Here is a 23,073-nt window from a genome sequence, read left to right as displayed (position 1 = left end):
TAAATAGGCCTAGTTAGTAAATGAAAATCGTTGTAAACTTCTCCTTTGAGAAGAAATCAAAGTCTTGCTGTACTTCATGAATTTAGATAGCAAATTATCTTGGCTTATTGCTCCAGTTATTAAAAAGAAGAGAATAAGGACATACAGCTTCTGTAGTGTTTGACTAAAAATTTTCGAAGACATTCAAGGTAACATTGTCTTCTAAAATCTGTGAAATTTTGCTGAGGCACAGATAACCTCTTGCCCATTGTATACTGGTCTTTGCTCAGTGAAAGCTTTCTAATGGTACCTTCATTTCAAGCCTCATTTAAAGACAATATCAGCACTCTAAACTGTACCAAATTTCTGTCCTCTGAAATTAGATCTGTTAAGATTATGTGTTTGTATAGTCTAAACTGATGATTGTGGTATTACATAGTCAGCTGCTCATTAATATAGATGAAGCTAAAATGAGTCACGGACAAGGATAGTTAATAAACAGGTTGGCTAACTAGAACACCTACCTGATTTTAAAATAGAAAATGCTTCCTTTATTCCAAGAAATGTAAGAACATTCTGCATTTGAAAAAGTTTTCTTTTCTCTCCAATCTTCTGAAGGGCCATTATTACATAGCATTTCCTCTATCCCTCTACCCTTTTCTTTCTTTCTTTCTTTTTTAAATAGAGACAAGGTCTCACTGTGTTGCCCAGGCTGATCTCAAACTCCTGGGCTCAAGTGATCCTCCTGCCTCACCCTCTCAAAGTGCTGGGATTACAGGTGTGAGCCACCGTACCTGGCTCCACTACCCTTTTCTAACAATATTTCCTTCCAGTGAATGTTGACTCATTTAATAGCCAGCATTTTTTAGTGAATAAATTGCCCTCTCTTTTCAAAGGTGTGTATAGTGTTGTTATTCTGTTAAGCTTGATCTCAGTGAAAACGTGTTATCTCTAGATCAAATAACATTTAATTTTTTTCTAGTTTTTATTTTTATTTTATTTTATTTGTTTATTTTTTTGGAGATGGAGTCTCGCTCTGTCGCCCGGGCTGGAGTGCAGTGGCGTGATCTCAGCTCATTGCAAACTCCATCTCCCAGGTTCAAGCGATTCTCCTGCCTCTGCCTCCTGAGTAGCTGGGACTACAGGCGTGCGCCACCACGCCCAGCTAATTTTTGTGTTTTAGTAGAGACGGGTTTTCACCATGTTCGCCAGGTTGGTCTCGAACTCCTGACCTCAAGTGATCTGCCCACCTCGGTCTCCCAAAGTGCTGGGATTACAGGCATGAACCATCTTGCCCAACCAATTTATATCTAATTTTTAAGCAAGAGATTAATAGCACTGAAAATTCAATTTTATTGGACACCACATCTTAGTTAGATGCCTTTCTCCTGGCCTGCACTCGTCGTTTCCTAGCAAGGAAGGTTTCCAGTGAGGGGCCTTCAATTATTACCTAGTGTTATTAGTTTGGAGGAAGAGAAACAGATTTTGCTAATTAGTGATAAACTGTCAATGTATGTGTTTATCCTTATATAAAATTACTTGAAATTATGGGATAGACTTTACCAAGGCAACATCTGGACTGCTCGTATCTTTACATTATATGTGTATGGAAATTTTTGCAGAAAGCTTGTAAAAGTTCTTTTTAAACCACTGCTGCCAAGCAGTAATAACAATACAGAGGATTCCTTCTGTGCACATCTAGAAATAAAAGATTGTTAACTCTTTGCATATTTGGAATAGCTGCTTCAGTGAAGAAGTATGTAGAGTTTTTCTTACTGTGAACAAGTCTTGGCAAGACTTGTTTTTGAAAGAAATGCAAGATTATTTTAGAAATATACTGTAGTAATGGTTCTGAGGAAATACAAGTAGTATCTTGAGGGTTGGGGGATGTTAGCTGATTGGTCTTGGAGCTTCAGCCATGGCACCTAACCCTAGGGCAGCTTATCCATAGCTTGGCCAGAGAGAGAAAAAAATAGAGCATGCTAGCCTGGTGCCAAAAAACCAAAACCAAACACAAAAAACCCTCAGAAATTTGAATGAGATAATATGGAGATAAAATTGGTCAGCACTGGGAACTGAAGCTGGAGTTGCAGAGAGAGTCTGATGAGGCCAGAACTGACAATGTGCAAATGAAAGTTGTGAAGAAGCAGAAACTGAGGAAGCAAAGGAGAAAGAAGCAACTCTGTATAGAAAAATTCTCCCCAGAGGTCCTTAGTTCATGATGGCTTTTGAATGCAACTCCCACCCCTCTTTTACAATTTTAGTGTCTGTTGTTTTTTTTTTTTTATGATTGAAATGTGCCTACTTTAAACATGAATTTTAAAAATTCCGATCTTGCTTAAGATTTCAAATATTACCAGAGATTATTCAAACTGAGTTTCGTAAATATTGTTGAACATCTGTAATCCAGGCACATGATGCTGTCGTACCGCAGAGAATGCAGAGATAGGTAAGGCTCTGCCTTTAAGGAACTAAGAGAGTTGCGGAGGGAAAGACATGAGTTACAATAGAAACAATTAAATTTGAAGTACGTATGTAAGGTATTTGCAGGAATGGATATTGGGGAGGAGTTTGGGATGATGGAAACCTTCCTGGAGGAAATGTCTGAGGCTTTTAAAGGATAACTAGGAGTTTGCCTGGTGAATAATGATGTTAGATGGGTGTTATAGGCATTAAACAACCACTAAGTTTGGAGAATTAAGATCAGTTTGGTTGTTAGTCTCATATTCATTCCTTATTAGGATATAAAGTATGAAGTAGGCACTGGTGAGAGATGAGGCCAAGAAAGTTCATAGGGGCTAGATTGTGAAGACCCTTGAATGTCATACTGCAGAGTTCAGACTTTTTCTCATTGATGAAAATTTTAAGTAAGAGAAATACATAATCAGATTTCCATTTTAGAAAGATAACACTTGAAATCAGTATGGGAGATGGATTGGTGATGGGTGAAACTGATTTGGAGGCTTTTGAAGTAGTCCAGGTGAGAGATTTTTTTTTTTTTTTTTTTTTTTTTGAGACGGAGTCTCGCTCTGTTGCCCAGGCTGGAGTGCAGTGGCCGGATCTCAGCTCACTGCAAGCTCCGTCTCCCAGGTTCACGCCATTCTCCTGCCTCAGCCTCCCGTGTAGCTGGGACTACAGGCACCCACCACCTCGCCCAGCTTGTTTTTTTTGATTTTTTAGTAGAGACGGGGTTTCACCGTGTTAGCCAGGATGGTCTCCATCTCCTGACCTCGTGATCCGTCCGTCTCGGCCTCCCAAAGTGCTGGGATTACAGGCTTGAGCCACCGCACCCGGCCCAGGTGAGAGATTTTAAGGAGAGAGAAAAAAGTATATGGATTCAGTGGAAATTTTAAGGGGTAGTATCAGTAGAATTAAAGGTAGTCTTATGAGGGTGACGGGAGTTGGGCAATCATAGGTTTCTTGTTTAAGAGAGACTGGGGAATGTGGAAGAGATTTGTGGGAGAAGTTAATTTATTGGCTGAAACAGTTCCCTGAATTTTGAGTTCTAGGTGCTTATGAGGTATTCAGGAGGAAATGTCAGAAAGAACGGAACAATTTTTTTTTTTTTTTTTTTTTTTTTTTTTGAGACGGAGTCTCGCTGTGCTCCCAGGCTGGAGTGCAGTGGCGTGATCTCGGCTCACTGCAAGCTCCGCCTCCCGGGTTCACGCCATTCTCCCGCCTCAGCCTCCCAAGTAGCTGAGACTACAGGTGCCCGCCACCACGCCCGGCTAGTTTTTTGTATTTTTAGTAGAGACGGGGTTTCACCATGTTAGCCAGGATAGTCTCGATCTCCTGACCTCGTGATCCACCCGCCTCGGCCTCCCAAAGTGCTGGGATTACAGGCTTGAGCCACTGCGCCCGGCCAGAACGGAACAATTATTTATTGTCTGTCTGCTCTATGTTGCAAGCATTGTGCTTGACAGCTAACCTATGCAGGAATGTGACTGAGAATGATAATAGAAACAAAAATGACACCAGTGGCCAAATACAGATCACAAAGGCAAGGCACTAAAACTAAATATTAAAAATACAGAAATACAGAAAGAGGCTGGGTGCGGTGGTTCATGCCTGTAATCCCAACATTTTGGGAGGTCATGGTAGGTGAATCACTTGAGCGCAGGAGTTGGAGACCAGCCTGGGCTGAATGGGGTGAAACCCTATCTCTACAAAAAAATTATCCTAGCTACTCGGAGGGTGAGGTGGGAGAATCACCTGAGGCCAGGAAGTCAAGGCTGCAGTGAGCTGTGATTGCACCACTGCACTCCAGCCTGGGCAACAGAGTAAGACCCTGTCTCAAAAAAAAAATTTTTATATATACACATACACACACAAAGTTCCCCTGTAGTCTCTCACTCCCACCTTATTTTATTTTATTAGTTCATTTTTATATATTTAAAGGGTACAAGTGCAAATTTCTTTCTTTCTTATATGCTTATATCATGTAGCGGTGAAGTCTGGTCACTTAGTGTACCCATCACCTGAACAGTAAACAGTAAAACCTAGAAAATTACCTGTACCCGATAGGTATTTTTCAACCCTCATCCCCCTCTCACCTTTTGTAGTCTCCAATGTCTGTTATTCCCTCTTTATGTCCATGTGTGTCTTTTGTTTAGCTCTTGCTTATAAGAGATTATGTTGTATCCAGCTTTCTGTTTCTGATTTTTTTCACTAGGGATAATGGCCTTCAATTCCATCCATGCTGGTCTGGAAGACGTGATTTCATTCTTTTTATGGCTGTCTCGCTCCCACTTTCTAGAGGTAGCCATCGTTAACAGTTTGGGATATTCTATATCATATCGGTATATTTATAAGTATAGATATATATGTGCATACACACACATAGACATACCCTTTCATTTTTCCAATAAATGAGTTCATATTTCCACACATGCATCTGCAACTTGATTTAAAAAATCATGGTCATCTTTCCATGCCAGGATAGACAGACCTCTTTAAAGTTGGTAATATAGTGTTCTACAATTGTTGTTGTTGTTGTTTTAAGAGAGTCTGATTCTATTGCCTACGCTGGAGTGCAGTGGCATGATCTAGGTCCTTTGCAGCCTCAACCACCCTGTCCTCCCACCTTAGCCTCCTGAGTAGCTGGGATTACGGTGCATACCACTAGGCTCAGCTAATTTTTTTTTTTGTATTTTGTAGAGACAGGGCTGGTCTCCAACTCCTGTGCTCAAGTGATTGTCCTGCCTCGGCCTCTCAGGGTGTAGGAATTACAGGCATGAGCCATTGCACCCAGCCACCATAATATGTTTAATCTTTTTTCGGGTTGATGAACATTTAAAGTTGTCTTCATCAACTCACTATTTCAAATAATGTTGAAGGAATCTCCTTATATTTAATATATACTCTTGCAAATATAGTCAAAGATATGCCTATCTCAAAATTTGATATTGTTTCCCAAAAGAGCTTAATTTACATTCTTAACAACAGGACTAGTGAAACTTCTTCCTTATATTCCCATTGCATGTTATCTGTCTTTTAAATTTTTGACTGTCAGATTGGCAAAAAAATGGTAACTTATTTTTACAAGTATCTTTTTTTTTTTTTTTTTGAGACGGAGTCTCGCTGTGCTCCCAGGCTGGAGTGCAGTGGCGTGATCTCGGCTCACTGCAAGCTCCGCCTCCCGGGTTCACGCCATTCTCCCGCCTCAGCCTCCCAAGTAGCTGAGACTACAGGCGCCCGCCACCACGCCCGGCTAGTTTTTTGTATTTTTAGTAGAGACGGGGTTTCACCATGTTAGCCAGGATAGTCTCGATCTCCTGACCTCGTGATCCACCCGCCTCAGCCTCCCAAAGTGCTGGGATTACAGGCTTGAGCCACCGCGCCCGGCCAAATTAAACTAACTCTTAAGGGAACTCTGAGCTATAATTTTTAATTACTGAGTCAGAAAGTAAAGAAAGACATCCTATGTTTCTCTCTCTTTTTTTTTTTCTTTTGAGGCAAGATCTTGCTGTGTCACCCAGGCTGGAATGCAGTGGTGTATCATTGTTCCCTTCAGCTGCAACTTCCCATCCTCTAGCGATCCTCCCACCTCAGCCTCCCAAGTAGCTCAGACCACAGGTGCACGCCACCATGGCTGGCTGAATGTTTCTCTTTTTATCTCTCTCTTTTTTTTTTTGAGAGGCAAAGTCTCGTTCTGTCACCCAGGCTGGAGTGCAATGGCATGATCTCAGCTCACTGCAACTTTCACCTCCTGGGTTCAAGCAATTCTCCTGCCTCAGCCTCCAGAGTAGCTGGGACTACAGGCACACACCACAATTCCCGGCTTTTTTTTTTTTTTTTTTTTTTTTTTGGATTTTTAGTAGAGACGGGGTTTCATTATGTTAGCCAGGATGGTCTAAATCTCCTGACCTCGTGGTCCTCCTGCCTCGGCCTCCCAAAGTGCTGGGATTAAAGGCGTGAGCTACCGCACCCAGCCTGTCTTTTTATCTCAAGTGTGCTTCCTAGTTATGAGATAAGGGAAAGAAATGGAATAATCTAGCCTCCTATTGTAATAATGGAATAATCTAGCATCCTTGCTGAACATAAGTATAATCTCTGGAACTGTTTGAGTTAAAATATAAAATTAAGATTAAATAAAAGGTGGCAGAATGAGAAAGGATGAGTATATCATGATATGATGTTCAGTACACTGTCATACATCTGTGGAAATACAGTGAACCTATTAACTGATTATGATAAGAACAAATTATTGTGGGTTAAAGTGACACCCTTGTGACAGTGAATCCAGCACATGCTATTAGCATGTTTTTAGATCATGGAAAATAAAAAAATAAAAAACAAAACTAAGAATTTTGTGAACTTACAAATTTTTTCTCATCTCCCAGAAATCAGTTCCTGTTTCAAATTTATGCTATTTTAAAATTATGTTAATGAATAAAAAAATTGAAACAGATGTAAAATCACGGAGTCATTTCACTTCTCTGGACTTCATTTATAAAACAAGGGAATTAGCCTAGATGTTTTGCTCCTCAAACTGTAATCGATACATGAGCAGCATCATCACGTGAAAATTGCCTTGAGAGCTGGGTGCAGTGGCTCACGCCTGTAATCCCAGCACTCTGGGAGGCCGAGGCAGGCAGATCACAAGGCCAGGAGATTGAGACCATCCTGGCTAACACGGTGAAACCCCATCTCTACTAAAAAATACAAAAAATTAGCCAGGTGTGGTCGTGGGCGCCTGTAGTCCCAGCTACTCGGGAGGCAGAGGCAGGAGAATGGCATGAACCTGGGAGGCAGAGCTTGCAGTGAGCTGAGATCGCACCACTGCACTCCAGCCTGGACAACAGAGCAAGACTGTCTCAAAAAGAAAAAAAAAGAAAATTGGTTTGAAATGCAGAATCTGGGGCCCAATTCTAGACCGTCTAAATCAGAACCTGAACTTTAACAAAATCCCCACCTAGGCTGCGCATGGTGGCTCACACCTGTAATCCCAGCACTTTGGGAGGAGGCCAAAGGTGATCCTGAGGTCGGGAGTTCAAGACCAGCCTGGCCAACATGGTGAAACCCCATCTCTGGTAAAAGTACAGAAATTAGCTGGGCGTGGTGGCGGGTGCCTGTAATCCTAGATATCTGGGAGGCTGAGACAGGAGAATCGCTTGAAGCCAAGAGGTTGCAGTGAGCCGAGATTGCACCACTGCACTCCAGCCTGGGTGACAGAGTGAGACTCCCTCTAAAAGAAGGAAGGAAGGAAGGAAGGATCGATCCCCACCTTATTTGTATATATAGTGAAGTACGAGAGGACTGACATAGACAACATAGAGTAACTTCCAGCTAGTCATATCTACCATTCCATGATTCTGATAGAAATATTTCAAGTTACATAAAATGAGGGTCACTTATGTAAGAGTTGTGTTTGACTTGAGGACACAGACTACTCAGCAGGCTGAACTAACTTTCCGGGTCACAGCTTTAAATTAACAAGGGAAGCAGAAAATAAAGACTTGCTCTGCTTGTTGTTGCTGGGTTCCCTCCTATCACATTAAGATTCATTTTAATACTCAAGTGTACATAAACCATAGGCTAATATTGGTTGAGTTTTTACAATTTTCCGTGTGCCACAAAGAACTTAAAATATAAGATTCCTGCCTCCTGCTTGAGGCACCTAATGACAATGGGAGCTTTGCTTTAAAAGGCTCAGTGTATGGAGCCCTGGGATGATTTAATTATAGAGGGCTTCCTAATTTGTTATTCTTATCCAGAATAGGAAGCCATCCAATTCAGTAAAATATCTCCTGCTTGAGTCATGGGGTGAAAAGCACAGGGTGCAGGTGAACTAAAGCAGCTTTATCTCTAGAGTGCTATTCCCATTGACATTGTATATGTTATTAGGCAGCCAGAAAATCATCACAGACTATGAACTCTACTTTCCCCCTGATTTATCTGTGGCCCAAAATAGGATATAGTTTAGTTCAATTCAAGGTCAGCAGAAATTCAATATGAAAACACTTGAGTCCATTAGGAAATAGGCGGAAGTGGTGGAGAAAATGAGCTAGTCTTCTGTGTCGGGGGAGCAGTTAGCAACTTTGCTAGGAGGAGGCATTTACTCCAGAGGCTGTGGGAGAGAACTCGATAATTGAAGGAGGCCATTGTGGAGGTGGGCGAGGGGCTGTAGCAGGGATACTATTAAAATAGGTTTATATTTTCTTTCCCTCTCTTTTTTTGAGACGAAGTCTTGCTCTGTCGCCCGGGCTGGAGTGCAGTGGCCGGATCTCAGCTCACTGCAAGCTCCGCCTCCCAGGTTTACACCATTCTCCTGCCTCAGCCTCCCGAATAGCTGGGACTACAGGCGCCCACCACCTCGCCCGGCTAGCTTTTTGTATTTTTTAGTAGAGACGGGGTTTCACCATGTTAGCCAGGATGGTCTCGATCTCCTGACCTCGTGATCCGTCCGTCTCGGCCTCCCAAAGTGCTGGGAGGGTAGGCGTGCGCCCCCCCGCGCCCCCTTTTTTTTTTTTTTTTTTTTTTTTTTTTTGAGCCAGGGTCTCATTCTGTCTCCCAGTCTGGAGTGCCGTGACTCGATCTCAGCTCACTGCAACCTCCGCCTCTGTGGCTCAAGTGATTCTCCCACCTCAGCCTCCCCAGGAGACTACAGGGAAGGACTGGGACTACAGGAGCGCCCCACCACGCCTGGCTAATGTTTTTGTGGGTTTTTTTGAGACAGGGTCTCACTGTGTTGCCCAGGCTGGAGTACAGTGGCTCACCGAAGCCTCTGCTGCCCGGGCTCAAATGATTCTCATGCCTCATTCTTCCAAGTAGCTGGGACTAGAGGTGCGAGCCACCATCCCCGGCTAATTTTTCTATTTTTTGTAGAGACAGAGTTTCACCATGTTGTCCAGGCTGGCAATGTTTTTTTGTTTGTTTGTTTTTGTTTTTTACATTATTTTGTAGAGGCGAGGTCTCACCATATTGGCGAGGCTGGTCTCAAATTCTTAGGCTCCTTCTGCCTGGGCCTCCCAAAGTGCTGGGAGCCACCGACTCTGGACTAGGTTTGTATTTTCCGTTGAATGTGCCATCCTCAAAAACAGGTTTGCCTTTTTAAATTGGAGGGTGGCTTACATGTTTTGGTTAATTGTTGTTAGTGACCGTGTACATGGTACAAACTCTTTCAGCATGTCATTTTATTAGTCTACTTTGTGCCTTTTAGTCTAGCCCGACACAAGCGGGTTCTCAAAGCAAATAAGAAGAGTTATCAAAGAAGATGAGGTAGACTTATGTGCTATTGCAATTTATAATTTACTGACACATAGCTGGCACTATTTTGCAATTTTTCTCTTCACTAGTATGTGATCTGACATCACATCTGGATTGTAACTTTCATGAAAAAAATGCAGAGGGCATAGTGCTTGACACAAGTTAACCCTGTAAGAGTCAATTATCTCGAGGTTTCTTAGACTTCTTTTAGTATTCAGTGGCTTTCATTAAATGAGTGTTCCATAATTCTTTTTTTTAACTGTTGACTCCTGTGGTTAATGGAACCCCCATCTGTGGTTCAGTAAAACAAATCTCTTCTTTCACTTCTTTTTTTTGCATTAACATTGTTCTACTTTACTTTTTTTTTTTTTTTTTGAGACAGAGTTTCGCTCTCGTTGCCCAGGCTGAAGTGCAATGGCGTGGTCTTGACTCACTGCAACCTCTGCCCCCCGGGTTCAAACGATTGTCCTGCCTCAACCTCCCGAGTAACTGGGATTACAGGCGCCTCCCACCATGCCCAGCTAATTCTTTTGTATTTTTGGTAGAGATGGGATTTCACCATGTTGGTGAGGCTGGTCTCAATCTCCTGACCTCATGTAATCCACCCACCTGCCTCCCAAAGTGCTGGGATTACAGGCATGAGCCACCGCACCCAGCCTGTCCTACTTTACATTTTAAGAATTAAACAATTAATCCCACCTCAGGAAATCCTTATTAAATAAAGAATGTTATTACCCTTATCTTGCAGATAAGGAAAATGTAGCAAAGTGGTATTGTTCAGTGTCAACAGATGTTATTCAACACCTATTATGTGCTAGGTATGGGGGGCAGAAAGATGAACAAATTACAGTTTCAGCTTTGTAGATGTGCCCACAAGAAAATAAAGTACAGGCCGGGTGCGGTAGCTCACACCTGTAATCCCAGCACTTTGGGAGACAGAGGTGGGCAGATCACCAGATCAGGAAATCAAGACCAGCCTGGCTAACATGGTGAAACCCCATCTCTACTAAAAATACAAAAATTAGCTGGGCGTGGTGGCGGGTGCCTAACATCCCAGCTACTTGGGAGGCTAAGACAAGAGAATCACTTGAACCTGGGAGGCGGAGGTTTCAGTGAGCTGAGATCACACCATTACACTCCAGCCTGGGCAATAAGAGTGAAACTCCGTATCGAAAAGAAAAGAAAGTACTATGATACTATGCAATATGTACTGTAACTGGTGTATAAACAGATTACAGAGCAGGAGTACAGAGGAAGAGAAAGAGTGAAGATAATGGACACCCAACAGCCTGGGTGCAAAGGTTAGTTTGTCGATAGGTCCTAGAGAAGGAAAGCGAAAGTCAGGCAAGGATAGTGGGGATTGAGTTAGGGTGGGCATTTCAGGATAACCAGTGGATCCTCTGTATATAAAGACAGGGACATGTGTCACTGGCATCAATAAATGAACTCCCCTTTCTGTGATTATCAGGGAACATACGACATTAATTTTTTATATTACTTTAAATTCAAAGTAAAGGGCCGGGCATGGTGGCTAATGCCTGTAATCCCAGCAGTTTGGGAGGCCAAGGCGGGAGGATCACCTGAGGTCAGAAGCTCGAGACCAGCCTGGCGAATATGGTGAAACCCCATCTCTAATAAAAATACAAAACTTACCAAAGCGTGGGGGCGCTGTGCCTGTAGTCCCAGTTACTCAGGAGGTGAGGCAGGAGAATCCCTTGAACCTGGGAGGTGGAGGTTGCAGGAAGCCAAGATCATGCCACTGCACTCCAGCCTGGGTGACAGAGCAAGACTCCGTTTCAAAAATAAATAAATAAATAAATTCGAAGTAAAGCAATTATATTTCAAAGGCAAAACAGATTAAGGCTCAAACTGCTGTATGTCATCATCTGTAGTGTAAGATTGGGTAACTATAATGTAAAAAAGTCTATATAAAGTACTCCCTTATAATGTAAAAAAGTACTCTCTATAATGTAAAGGAGTGAAGGGAGTACACAGAGATGGCTTACAGATAAAGTTGGCAACATCAGTGGACTGGTGAAGAGGATAGGAGACGAAGGGAAAAAAGGAGGCAAGGAAGTCATGGGGACATGTGTTTGTTTGCTATCTATGCTAACTCAGTAAGATTAATTAATAGAAAAAAAACGAAATTCTCTCATGAACTTCAGCTGTCAAAACTCCAGTAAGAAATTTTGGTCATTTCTGGTCACAGCTTCTGCCCTGAAGCTTAAGTAAAACAATGAATATGATATAGTCCTATGCTTTATAATGATGTTTTGGTCAATGATGGACTGCATACAGGACAGTGGTCCATACCTGATAATTTCTATTGCCTAGTGACGCCATAGTCATCCTAACATTATAGTGCAATGAATTACCTTTTTAATGTTTAGGTATGTTTAGATATACAAAAATACTTGCCATTGTGTTACAGTTGCCTACAGCATTCACTATAGTAACATACTGTACAGATATGTAACCTAAAAGCAATAGGCTATACCATTTAGTCTAGGTGTATAGGAGGATGTACCATCAAGGTTTCTGTAAGTACACTCTACACACAATGTTCACACCATGATGAAATCACCAAACAACAAGTTTCTCAGAACATATTCCTGTTATTAAGCAATGCATGATTGCATTGAGAGATGATTGACTGGGCACGGTGGCTAATGCTTGTAGTCCCAGCACTTTGGGAGGCCGAGGCAGGCAGATCACCTGAGGTTGGGAGTTCAAGACCAGCCTGACGAACATGGAGAAACTCTGTCTCTACTAAAAATACAAAATTAGCCAGGCCTGGTGGCACACACCTGTAATCCCAGCTACTCGCGAGGCTGAGGCAGAAGAATCACTTGAAGCTGGGAGATGGAGGTTGCAGTAAGCCGAGATTGCACCATTGCACTCCAGCCTGGGTGACAAGAGCAAAACTCTGTCTCAAAGAAAAAAAAGAAAAAGAAAGAAAGAAATGATCACTTGCTGGGCTCCCTAGCTCATACCTGTAATCCCAGCCGTTTAGGAGGCTGAGGCGGGTGGATCACTTGAGGTCAGCTGTTCAAGACCAGCCTGGCCAACATGGTGAAACCCCATCTCTACTAAAAACACCAAAATTAGTCGGGCATGGTGGTGGGCACCTGTAATCCCAGTTACTCGGCAGGCTGAGGCAGGAGAAATGCTTGAACCCAGGAGGTGGAGGTTGCAGTGAGCTGAGATGGCGCCACTGCACACCAGCCTGGGTGACAGAGCGAGACTCTGTCTAAAATAAAAACAAAAACAAAAACAAAAAAACACAGGACCTGTGTCTATTGCTTATTTTCTCATTCACCATTCTCCAACTAGGTTATTTCTTTGCTCCACATTAGGACAACTGTTCTGATGATTATAAAATGAGAATCTTGGCCAAAACATTTAAAATCTCTTAAGCCTATGGGATTAATGAGCATCAATTCATTAATTTTCTCCTATTAAAGGTATCACTGTGAGCAATGGCAAGAATAATTCAGTCCAGTGCCCAATGCTTATTTCCACAAGATCGCAAAATCCCTTCAAATAATTTAGACTTCTAGTTAAATACTATTCTCTCCTTTTTATGACATTATCACATGCTCTGTGTAACCGCTGAAGAATGCTGGGTTAAGGGTGATAGGCTTCTGTGAAGTTGAGGGTTTAAGTAAGCACCATTTTAAGTACAGCAGAAATAAAATGGGCTGAGAGGCTTGTTCAAAGTGTCTACCATTGGCTTCCCATTTTATATCATTTGGTTCTCAGTTGAGAAACAGTCATCAAGGAGCCAGTGGCAAAATTTTAAAGATATAAGGAACATAGCAAACACATTTTTTTTTTTTTTTTTGAGACGGAGTCTGGCTCTGTGGCCCAGGCCGAGTGCAGTGGCCGGATCTCAGCTCACTGCAAGCTCCGCCTCCCGGGTTTACGCCGTTCTCCTGCCTCAGCCTCCGGAGTAGCTGGGACTACAGGCGCCCGCCATCTCGCCCGGCTAGTTTTTTGTATTTTTTTTAGTAGAGACGAGGTTTCACCGGGTTAGCCAGGATGGTCTCGATCTCCAGACCTCGTGATCCGTCCGTCTCGGCCTCCCAAAGTGCTGGGATTACAGGCTTGAGCCACCGCGCCCGGCCGCAAACACATTTTTATATTTGATCCTTGCTGCATGGTATACTGGTAAAGTTAATTAAGACTGAATATAGAGGTCTACCTATTGTGGTTAGCTATTTTCTTGGTAAAACAGCTGAATTTGTAGAAAGGAAACCAAATTTCCTGAAGATATGATTAATGTTATGCGAGGTTCCTTTTTTTAAAATTATTTATTTATTTATTTATTTATTTATTTGAGACCAAGTCTTGCTCTGTCGCACAGGCTGGAGTGCAGTGGCACGATCTCAGCTCACTGCAAGCTCCGCCTCCCGTGTTCATGCCATTCTCCTGCCTCAGCCTCCGGAGTAGCTGGGACTACAGTCGCCCGCCACCACGGCCGGCTAATTTTTTTTGTATTTTTAGTAGAGACGGGATTTCACCATGTTAGCCAGGATGATCTTGATCTCCTGACCTCATGATCCGCCCACCTTGGCCTCCCAAAGCGCTGAGATTACAGGCGTGAGCCACCGCGCCCGCCTGCAAGGTTCCTTTTATACCCTTTTACTCAATCCTGTCTTCTTTAAAGAGATAGCGCAAGAGTTTCCAGTATTTTGTTACCAAAAATGACATAATTTCTGTGCCTTGATCATCCTGTATGCATAATTCTTTCTGCCTTATATCTATTTTAACTATATCATACTGACTTTAAAAATTAACGTCAGAGCACTTCCAGTACGAAGACATGATGAACTCAGTAGACATTTTCCCCAGTAAAATAATCGTAACTTGTGAAAATTATAAATAAACAATGACTGTTGGATCAGTCTGTGGAGCAATTTATGCCATAGGACAATGTCAAAAACACTGGAGCAATCAGCTAGTAATTAGTAGAGGCTAACAGCTGGGAGTGATATTAACAAAGATAAACCATCCAAAAACTTTACAGGGAGATGAGGAAAAAAGTCAGAGAACCTGGTTAAAACCACTGTCGGACAGGAGCTCACGTCTGTAATCCCAGCACTTTGGGGGACCGAGGCGGGTAGATCACGAGGTCAGAAGATCAAGACCATCCTGGTTAACACGCTGAAACCCCGTCTCTACTAAAAATACAAAAAAAAAAAAAAAAAAATTAGCCGGGCATGGTGGCGGGCGCCTGTAGCCCCAGCTACTCGGGAGACTGAGGCAGGAGAATGGCGTGAATCCAGGAGGTGGAGCTTGCAGTGAGCCAAGATTGCGCCACTGCACTCCATCTAGCCTGGGTGACAGAGCAAGACTCCATCTAAAAACAAAACAAAACAAAAAAAACCCACTGTCATCCCTGAGGAAGGAGGAGGAGAGGAGGAGAGAGTCAGGGTGACAGAAAATTGCAAAACTGTACTTTTCTGAGGAGCACCATGAGAGGCCGCACACTGTGGGGGACATAGACTTTGCTGAACTAGTCTAGCCAAGTCACTAAACAAATAAACAAGCAAACAACAACGACAACAAGCCCTGGAGCCAGGGGTCAGTATCCAGAGTTGCTGAATGGAAATGTACAGCGTACAACAAAAAAATTGTAAGACACAGAAACAGAAAAGTGTGACCCCTTCACACAGAAACTGCCTTGAGAGGACACAGATAGTAGGCCTAGCAGATAAAGACTTCAAAGCAGTTATTATAAATACATTTAAAGAACTCAAGAAAACTGTGCTTTAAAAATTAAAGAAAGAGGCTGGGCGCGGTGGCTCACACCTGTAATCCCAGCACTTTGGGAGGCCAAGGTGGGTGGATCATGAGGTCAGGAGTTTGAGACCAGTCTGGCCAACATGGTGAAACCCTGTCTCTACTAAAAAATACAAAAATTAGCCAGGCGCAGTGGTGAGCACCTGTGATCCCAGCTACTCAGAAGGCTGAGGCAGGAGAATCACTTGAACCCGGGAGGCAGAGTTTGCAGTGAGCCAAGATCACGCCACTGCATTCCAGCCTGGGCAACAGAGCATAACTCCATCTTAAATAAATAAATAAATAAAAATTAAAGAAAAGTCTGATGAAAATGTTTTACCAAATGGAGAATATCAATAAAGAGAAAGTTTAAAACAAAAAAGAACCAAATATAAAATCTAGAGTTGAAAAGTACAGAAATAAAAAATTTGGTTGTGTGTGGTGGCTCATGCCTGTAATCCCAACACTTTGGGAGGCCACAGGACCACTTGAAGCCTAGAGTTCAGGACCAGCCTGACAACATAGTGAAATGCTGTTTCAAAAACACAAAAATTAGCTGGGCTGCATATCGTAATTCCAGCTATTCGGGAGGCTGAGGCTGGAGAATCTCTTGAACCCAGGTGGTAGAGGTTGCAATGAGCCAAGATTGCTCCACTGCATTCCAGCCTGGGTGACAAAAGCAAAACTATGTCTCAAAAAAAAAAAATTCACCGAGGGGTCAACACGTAGATTTGAATCAGTGAATATATTCTGAAGAGGTGGTGCTGAGGGAAAAAAATGAACAGTACATCAAGAAAATGTGGAACAATCAAGGCGGTGCACCAATATGTATGCATTAAAGGACACTCAGAAGGATAGAAGAGAAAAATAAACAAAAATATCTGAAGAAATAATAGCTGAAAAACTTCCCAATTTGATGAAAAGTTTAATGTAAACAAAACATCTCCACATGAACTCAGCAAACACTAAAGTAGGATAAATGCAAAGAGGCAAACACAGACATGTCAAGAGCAAAATGTTGAAAAACAAAGAGTCAGCAAGAGAAACATGGCTCATGGGCCAAGGAACCCTAGTAAGATTAATAGCTAACTTCTCATCAGAAATGTTGAGGCCAGAAAACAGACATTTAAAGTGCTGAAAGAAAAACATGACCAAGAATCTGTATTCAAAGCAAAACTATCTTTTGGTTTATTTTATTTTTTATTTATTTATTTTTAAGAGATCGAATCTCACTCTTGCTGTCATGGTGGCTAGAGTGCAGGGTGCAATCTCGCTCACTGTAAAGCTCTGTTCGGTTCAAAGCAACACCTCCCGTCACTCCGGAAGGTGCACCACCATGCCTGCTTACCTTGCCTGCTTTTTTGCAGGGACGGCTTTTCATCGTGTTGTCTAGGCTAGTCTCAAACTCCTGAGCTCAGGCAATCCACCCACCTTGGCCTCTCTCAAAGTGCTAGGATTACAGACATGAGCCATTGCTCCTACCCAGCAAACTATATTTCAAAATGGAATAAAATTAAGACATCTTCAGATAAGCAACAACTGAGAACTGTTGTGAGCCTCAACACACCCTGCATAGCACAAGCAGTTCTTCAAGCTGAGCAAGTTACCCCAGACAGTAAATCAAACCCACATTGGAAAAAGAAAAGAAAAAAATAACAGTGGTAAAGGTAATTGTGTAAATAATTATGAGTGTGTATAATTACATATTTTTTCTCCTTTCTTTCCTTAACTCCATTTATGAATATAATTGTATTTTGGATCCATAACATATAGATATGTAAATATATTTGACAATAACTACAGAGAAGGCAGGTAGGAATAAAACTGTATTGGTGTAAGGAAATAATACCAGATGGTAACTAATCTACAAAGAAATGAAGAGCACCAGAAATGTTAACATAACAAGCCTCTATAAATATATGCTTGTCTTGTCTTAGCTTTAAAATACATAAAATTACATAAATAATTATAATTCTCGTTTGGTTTGTAACATATATATGTAATATATATTACAAAAATATTGTAATATGGGAGGGAGGACATTACATAGAAGTAATATTTCTATATCTCTCATTGGAATTAATTAGCATAAATTTGAGGTAGATCCTGATATGTTTAAAAAGTTCACGGGCCGGCATGGTGGCCTGCCAATCTCTATAATCCCAGCACCTTGGAAGGTCATCACGCAGGTCAGAGATCAAGACCAATCCTGGCTAACACAGTGAAACCCGGGATCTCTACTAGTACAAAAAATTAGCCGGGCTGCGGTGGCGTGGCACCTGTAGCCCCAGCTACCAGGAGGCTGAGGCAGGAGAATGGCATGAACCTGAGAGGCAAGGCACGCAGGATCAACATGCCACCGCACTCCAGCCTGGGCAACAGAGCGACTCCACCCAAAAAAAGTATAATCTAAGCCCTAGAGCAGTTACTTTCAAGAAAATAACTCAAAAAATATGTATGTTTAGAAAGTCATTGAAGGTATAAAATCATCCACCAGAAATATTCATGCAAAGGGAAGCAGTAAAGTATAACAGAGGAACAAAACACATGAACATAGAAAACAAAGAGTAAAATGGCAGATGAAATTCCAGTCACATAAATAAAGCAAAATTAAATGAATTAAATAACTTTTTTAAGATGGAATTTCACCTTTAGCTGCTCCAGGTTGAAGTGTAATGGTGCGATCTTGCCCACTGCACCCCTACTCCAGGTTCAAAGTGATTCTCCTGCTTCAGCCCTGAGTGAGCTGGGATTACAAGTGGCCACCATCACACCGGGCTCATTTTTGTAGTAGAGATAGGGAGTTTCAACCATATTGGCCAGGCTGGCCTCAACTCCTGACTTCTGTAAGTGATCCACTCCCCCACTTTGGCCTCCCAAAGTGCTGGGATTAGCAGGTGTGAGCCACTGCACTCGGCCAACAACAATCCTTGGCCATTTGTTTGGGACAGGGTCCACGCTGTTGCCCAGACTGGAGTGCAGCATGCAGATCTCTGCTCACAACCTTCGCCTCCCGGCTCAAGCTTATTCTCCTGCCTCTTGCGCCTCCCGAAAGTAGCTGGGATTACAGGCATGCCACCACCACTAACTTTTTGTATTTTTAGTAGAGACGGGTTTCTCTCCATGTTGCCAGCTGGTCTTGAACTCCTGACCTGAAATGATCCACCCACCTAACCTCCCAAAGTGCTGAGATTACAGGCATTGAGCCACTGTGCCGGGCCAAATTAAATAACTTGGAATCCAAAGATGGAGATTGTCAGACTGGAAGACAAAACAAGTTCCAATGGTGTTACTATTATATATACAGGATATACACTTTAGATTTAAAAGATGCAAACAGATGTTAATTTTTTTTTGAGATCGAGTTCTCTCTGTCGCCCAGGCTGAAGTGCAGTGGGCACTGTTCACTGCAAGCCCGCCTGGGTTCATTGCCTCTGCCTCAGCTCTCCTGTGTAGCCAGACTACAGGTGCCTGCCACTGCCTCCGCTAAGTATTTTTAGTAGAGACGGAGTTTCACCATGTTAGCCAGGATGGCCTCGACCTGATCCGCCTGCCTCAGCCTCCCAAAGCGGGATTACATGGAGAAAACCGCAGTTCAGCCAAAGAAAAAAAAATTTTTTAAAGATATACTCATTGGCCATGAAAGCTCACATCTGTAATCATTAAAGACCTTCAGAGGCTAAGGCAGAAGCATCACCTGAGGTCAGAGTTTGAGACCACCTCACAACATGGCTAAACCCCCGCTCTACTAAAATACAAAAATTAGCCAGGGCATGGTGGTGTGTGGTGCCTGTAATCCCATACCAGGAGGCTGAGGCAGAACGCTTTGAATCCTGAGGTGGAGGTTGCAGTGAGCTGATCATGCCACTGCACTCCAGCCTGGCAAACAGCAGAATGAGACTCCATCTCAAAAAAAAAAAAAAAAAAAAAAAAAGATATACCATCTAAACAGCAACTTTAAGGAGCTGCAGTGGCTATATTAATATCAGAAAAGATAGGACTTTAAAAACAAAAAAATGTTATTCAGGTATGGTGGAATGCACCTGTAGTCCCAGCTACCAGGAGGCTGTGGTGGGTGAGGATTGCTTGAGTCAAGAAGTTCAAGACTGTGGTGTGCTATGAGGCATTTGTGATCACGCACCCAGCCTAAGTGACTATATGAGTCTCCATCTCTAAAAAATGAAAACAAAAAATGCTTTCCGATAATCACAAGTAAAGCTCCATCTTTCAGAGAAAGAAACTTATTTATACAGTGGTAATACAAATTATCAATATGTACAGATTCTCATAGCTGACAAAGTGAGCAGCAGTTTCCTCTGAAACAATGGTCACCTTTCAAAGCATGCTATGAGGTCAATGAAGAAGCGATTCTTCAAAATGCTAAGGAATCATGATCAAGAACATTTCCATGTCTTTACCTTTCATTTCTATACATTTTCACTCCCTATGACATAAATTTTTTCTACAGCATTGCCAAATTTGTCACAAGCCTTTTACCCTTCCACTAGAAATAACGATATTCCATAAGTACACCAGATAAACATGCTGATGCAGGTCTCCAATTATGAAAACCTGATACCAAGTTTTCAATGGATTTCTTTGTGGTTTTGTCTGTTTATGATGGGGGTCTTGCTGTTGCTCAGGGCTGGCCTTGAACCCCGGCTCATGGGATCCTCCTGCCTCAGCCTCTCAAAGGCTGGGGCGTATTCTCACACTAAGGGAATTTCTAAGAGATATAATCCAAGTTCAGGCAGTTGGAGGATGTCAAAATTAATGCCAAAATGTCACACATAAACCGATGACTCAGTCCCCCAAGCCTATTTTATCATCGTAAAGAAAGCCATTTCGACATCTAACCTGCTCAGCACCAGGAACGCTGTAGGGGCTGGCGCTACCTGTAGTGCAGGCAAATTATGTCAGAGCCAACATCCTAGGAAAGTCAGAGACTAGGGCCAAGGACGATTCTTCTAATCCCTTGGTGCTTTAACAGAATGAAATGCTCTTTGATTGACTGACTTGATTGGGTGTTCATTCATTATGCTCTTGTTCCATGCAGCAGTTCACAAGGCCTAGATATAAACTCAAATAAGAAAAATCGGTTTTTCATCCTATCTTCTGTTGACTTTCCTTATTATATTTGTTACATATGTTATTAAATTATTTCCATAAAAGAGGTTACGTTAGAGCAGGTAACCAAATTCTTGTTCCCCCAAAAGACATGTATAATTTAGACGATTTATGCAATTAGGAAGGGGAGACCTAATCAGATAATGCCCAGAACGTGTGTTTTGAAGCCATTTCCAGGACCTTCAGATGCCCAAGCTGGATCCAGGTTTTCCACCCGACAGCTCCAGGGAGCACGCTGGGAGAGACCACTGGGTAGCTAAGGCGGAACCTCATGCAAGAACCTCAAGTCCCAGAATGGCAGCGAGGACTCCAAATCCCAGAAACCTGCACGCAAATTCCACTGTGCCGACTGCAGGCGTGACCAGAGATCTTAGTGAGGTGTCAGAATTTGTCCTCACCATTGTTCCTGCAGGACTAGAGCTGGTCATTGTCTCTTCTACAGCTCGCGTGAAAGCACCCTCCTGGCCTGTTTGATGCCATGGGTGCTGTTCCCATTCCCTCTGCCCTTTCTCTGCCCCCGTAAGGATGGTTCAGCCCGGTACAGCCCCTTTGAGCTGGCTAGATGGCTTTCCATCTCTACCCCGGACTCTCATGAGCAGGACCGAGGTGTCCTGGCCCGGGCGGCTGTGCAGAGGCGGCGGCGCCTGGCTGGGAGTGGGAGGAGCTGGCGAGGCGACCCCGGTCGGCGCTGCGGGCGAGGTGGTGGCCCAAAGCCCGGGACAGGCGCGGGCGGAAACCCCACGGGTCCGGATGCTTCTGGCAACTCTGGCCTCCAGTGCTGAGGTGGGGAGGGAGGGGAGATGACTCAGAGGGACACCATGTCCCACACGGTCGCAGGAGTGGGGGACCATTCCACCAGGTCCGGGTGAAAGCCCACACCAGGTGAGGCGTCCTGGGGCAGGCGGCGGAGGCTGGCCTCCACTGGCATGAAGGAGGGAGGGGAGGGGCTGGAGGCAGGCGGGCTGGGCGGCGGGCCCGGTGACCAGGCGGAACACGAAGGGATGTGGTGGGAGTTAGGAAGCAAGGGACGCAGGACTGGAGGGCAACGCGGCGGGGACCCGAGGGCCAGGAGTAGGGCCGTCCGAGGAGGAAACCTAAGGGATGGTGTGGACGAGAGACCACTGAGAGCTTTGTAGTGGCCTGCATCCTGTCTGGGTGTATTTGGGGTTGCGAGTTGAGGATTCCAAGCGGTGCTTTAGTTAACTCTGTTTGCTGTGGGGATAGAAAACGGGACTACTTGTTCGGGGGTCGTTTTGATTAATTGAAGCAGGCCTAACGCCTCTTGCTCCCTCTTAGATATATCTTCATCCCGTTGTGTTCACGTAGTGCATCTGTACCGCTGTATATTAGAAGGCTAGGGGTTGTATTTAAGAATCAAGTCGATGCGTTTTCAGGGATGTGGCAATTATGTCCGTCAAGATTAAGTTGCATGTGTAAATCAAAATTTTGTGAGCCTTTTCTTTCTCGGTGTTGTTTCACCTTGATAGGGTGAGATACTGCAGTGAGTGAGATCATCACAGAAGTTTTAAATTATCTGACTTTCTCACTCTTACTATGGTTACAAGAAAACCCAGTTCTGAGTTCATTGTGCAAATCATTTCACCAGACGCAAAATGCCCCCCTTCCTTTAAATTCAGTTGTGCTTGAATTTTTTTTTTTTTTTTTTTTTGAGATAATTATGTTTAGGAGCATTAGAAAATGTGAAATGTTAAAATTATAAAGGTTTCGAGACTGAGAAGTCACAAAACCCAGCTACTTTGACTTGTCTTGTCCAGGTAGAATTTAAAAGTGCACCAAGCAGTAGGTTGAAATAGTAGCATACTCTTTGAGCCCTCGAGAGGATCAAAGGGAAGATAGCAAATCCTCAAACTGCCTCTTACTTTTGATTTCAAAGAAAGTCCCAAATGCTGTGCTGACTACGGCGACCTACTACTGTTGCCTATGAAGCCTCTGGCCTCTGTTTATTGTTAGCTTGACTGTATGCAGGAGTAGTTTATTTGAGTTATATAGGACAGTATGATACCCTTGTGTTTAAACAGGTAAAATTGAATAAGCAGATTTTGATTTTAAATCAGTACCAAGCAGTATATTTTTTTTAAAGCCTAGAAGTTGTCACAAACTGTTTTCGACTTGAGGATGGTCAGCCATGAACTTTATATAAAGGTGAGAAAAAGCTTCCTTTGCTTTTTAAAAACCCTTACTTAATTGATGAATGAGAATACTCTTTTATTCTTTATTTTGTTTTTGTTTGTTGGTTTTTGAGACAGGGTCTTACCCTGCCACCATGCTGGAGTGTGCAGTGCTTGATCTTTAGCTCACTGCACCTCTGCCTCCAAGCAGTTCTGGCCTTAGCCTCCAGTAGCTGGCATGCCACCACACCTGGCTAATTTCTTGTATTTTGCAGAGAGACGGGTTTCACCATGCTGGCCAGGCTTGTCTGATCTCCTGGCCTCAAATGATGCGCCACTGCCTCCC

The 23,073-nt window shown here is 43.1% G+C and overlaps 1 protein-coding gene across 3 annotated transcripts in view; it reads left to right on the top strand.

Annotated features, from left to right (window-relative positions):
- The window catches only part of PRKCI (protein kinase C iota), a 110,135-nt gene that overhangs the window by 2,301 nt on the left and 84,761 nt on the right, over positions 1-23,073 (top strand). The window contains exon 1 of one of the 3 annotated variants that reach the window (XM_009201377.4): positions 4,361-4,737. The exons of the other annotated variants lie outside the window; for them this stretch is intronic. The gene's annotated coding sequence lies outside the window, so the exon portion shown is untranslated. Of the gene's footprint in view, positions 1-4,360; positions 4,738-23,073 lie in introns of those variants that run through there. 3 annotated transcript variants of the gene reach the window in all.

This window comes from Papio anubis, chromosome 2, assembly GCF_008728515.1.
Source record: "Papio anubis isolate 15944 chromosome 2, Panubis1.0, whole genome shotgun sequence".
NCBI lineage: Eukaryota > Metazoa > Chordata > Mammalia > Primates > Cercopithecidae > Papio > Papio anubis.
Note: the sequence above shows the minus strand (reverse complement) of the source record. Positions and strands in the feature narration are given on the sequence as shown.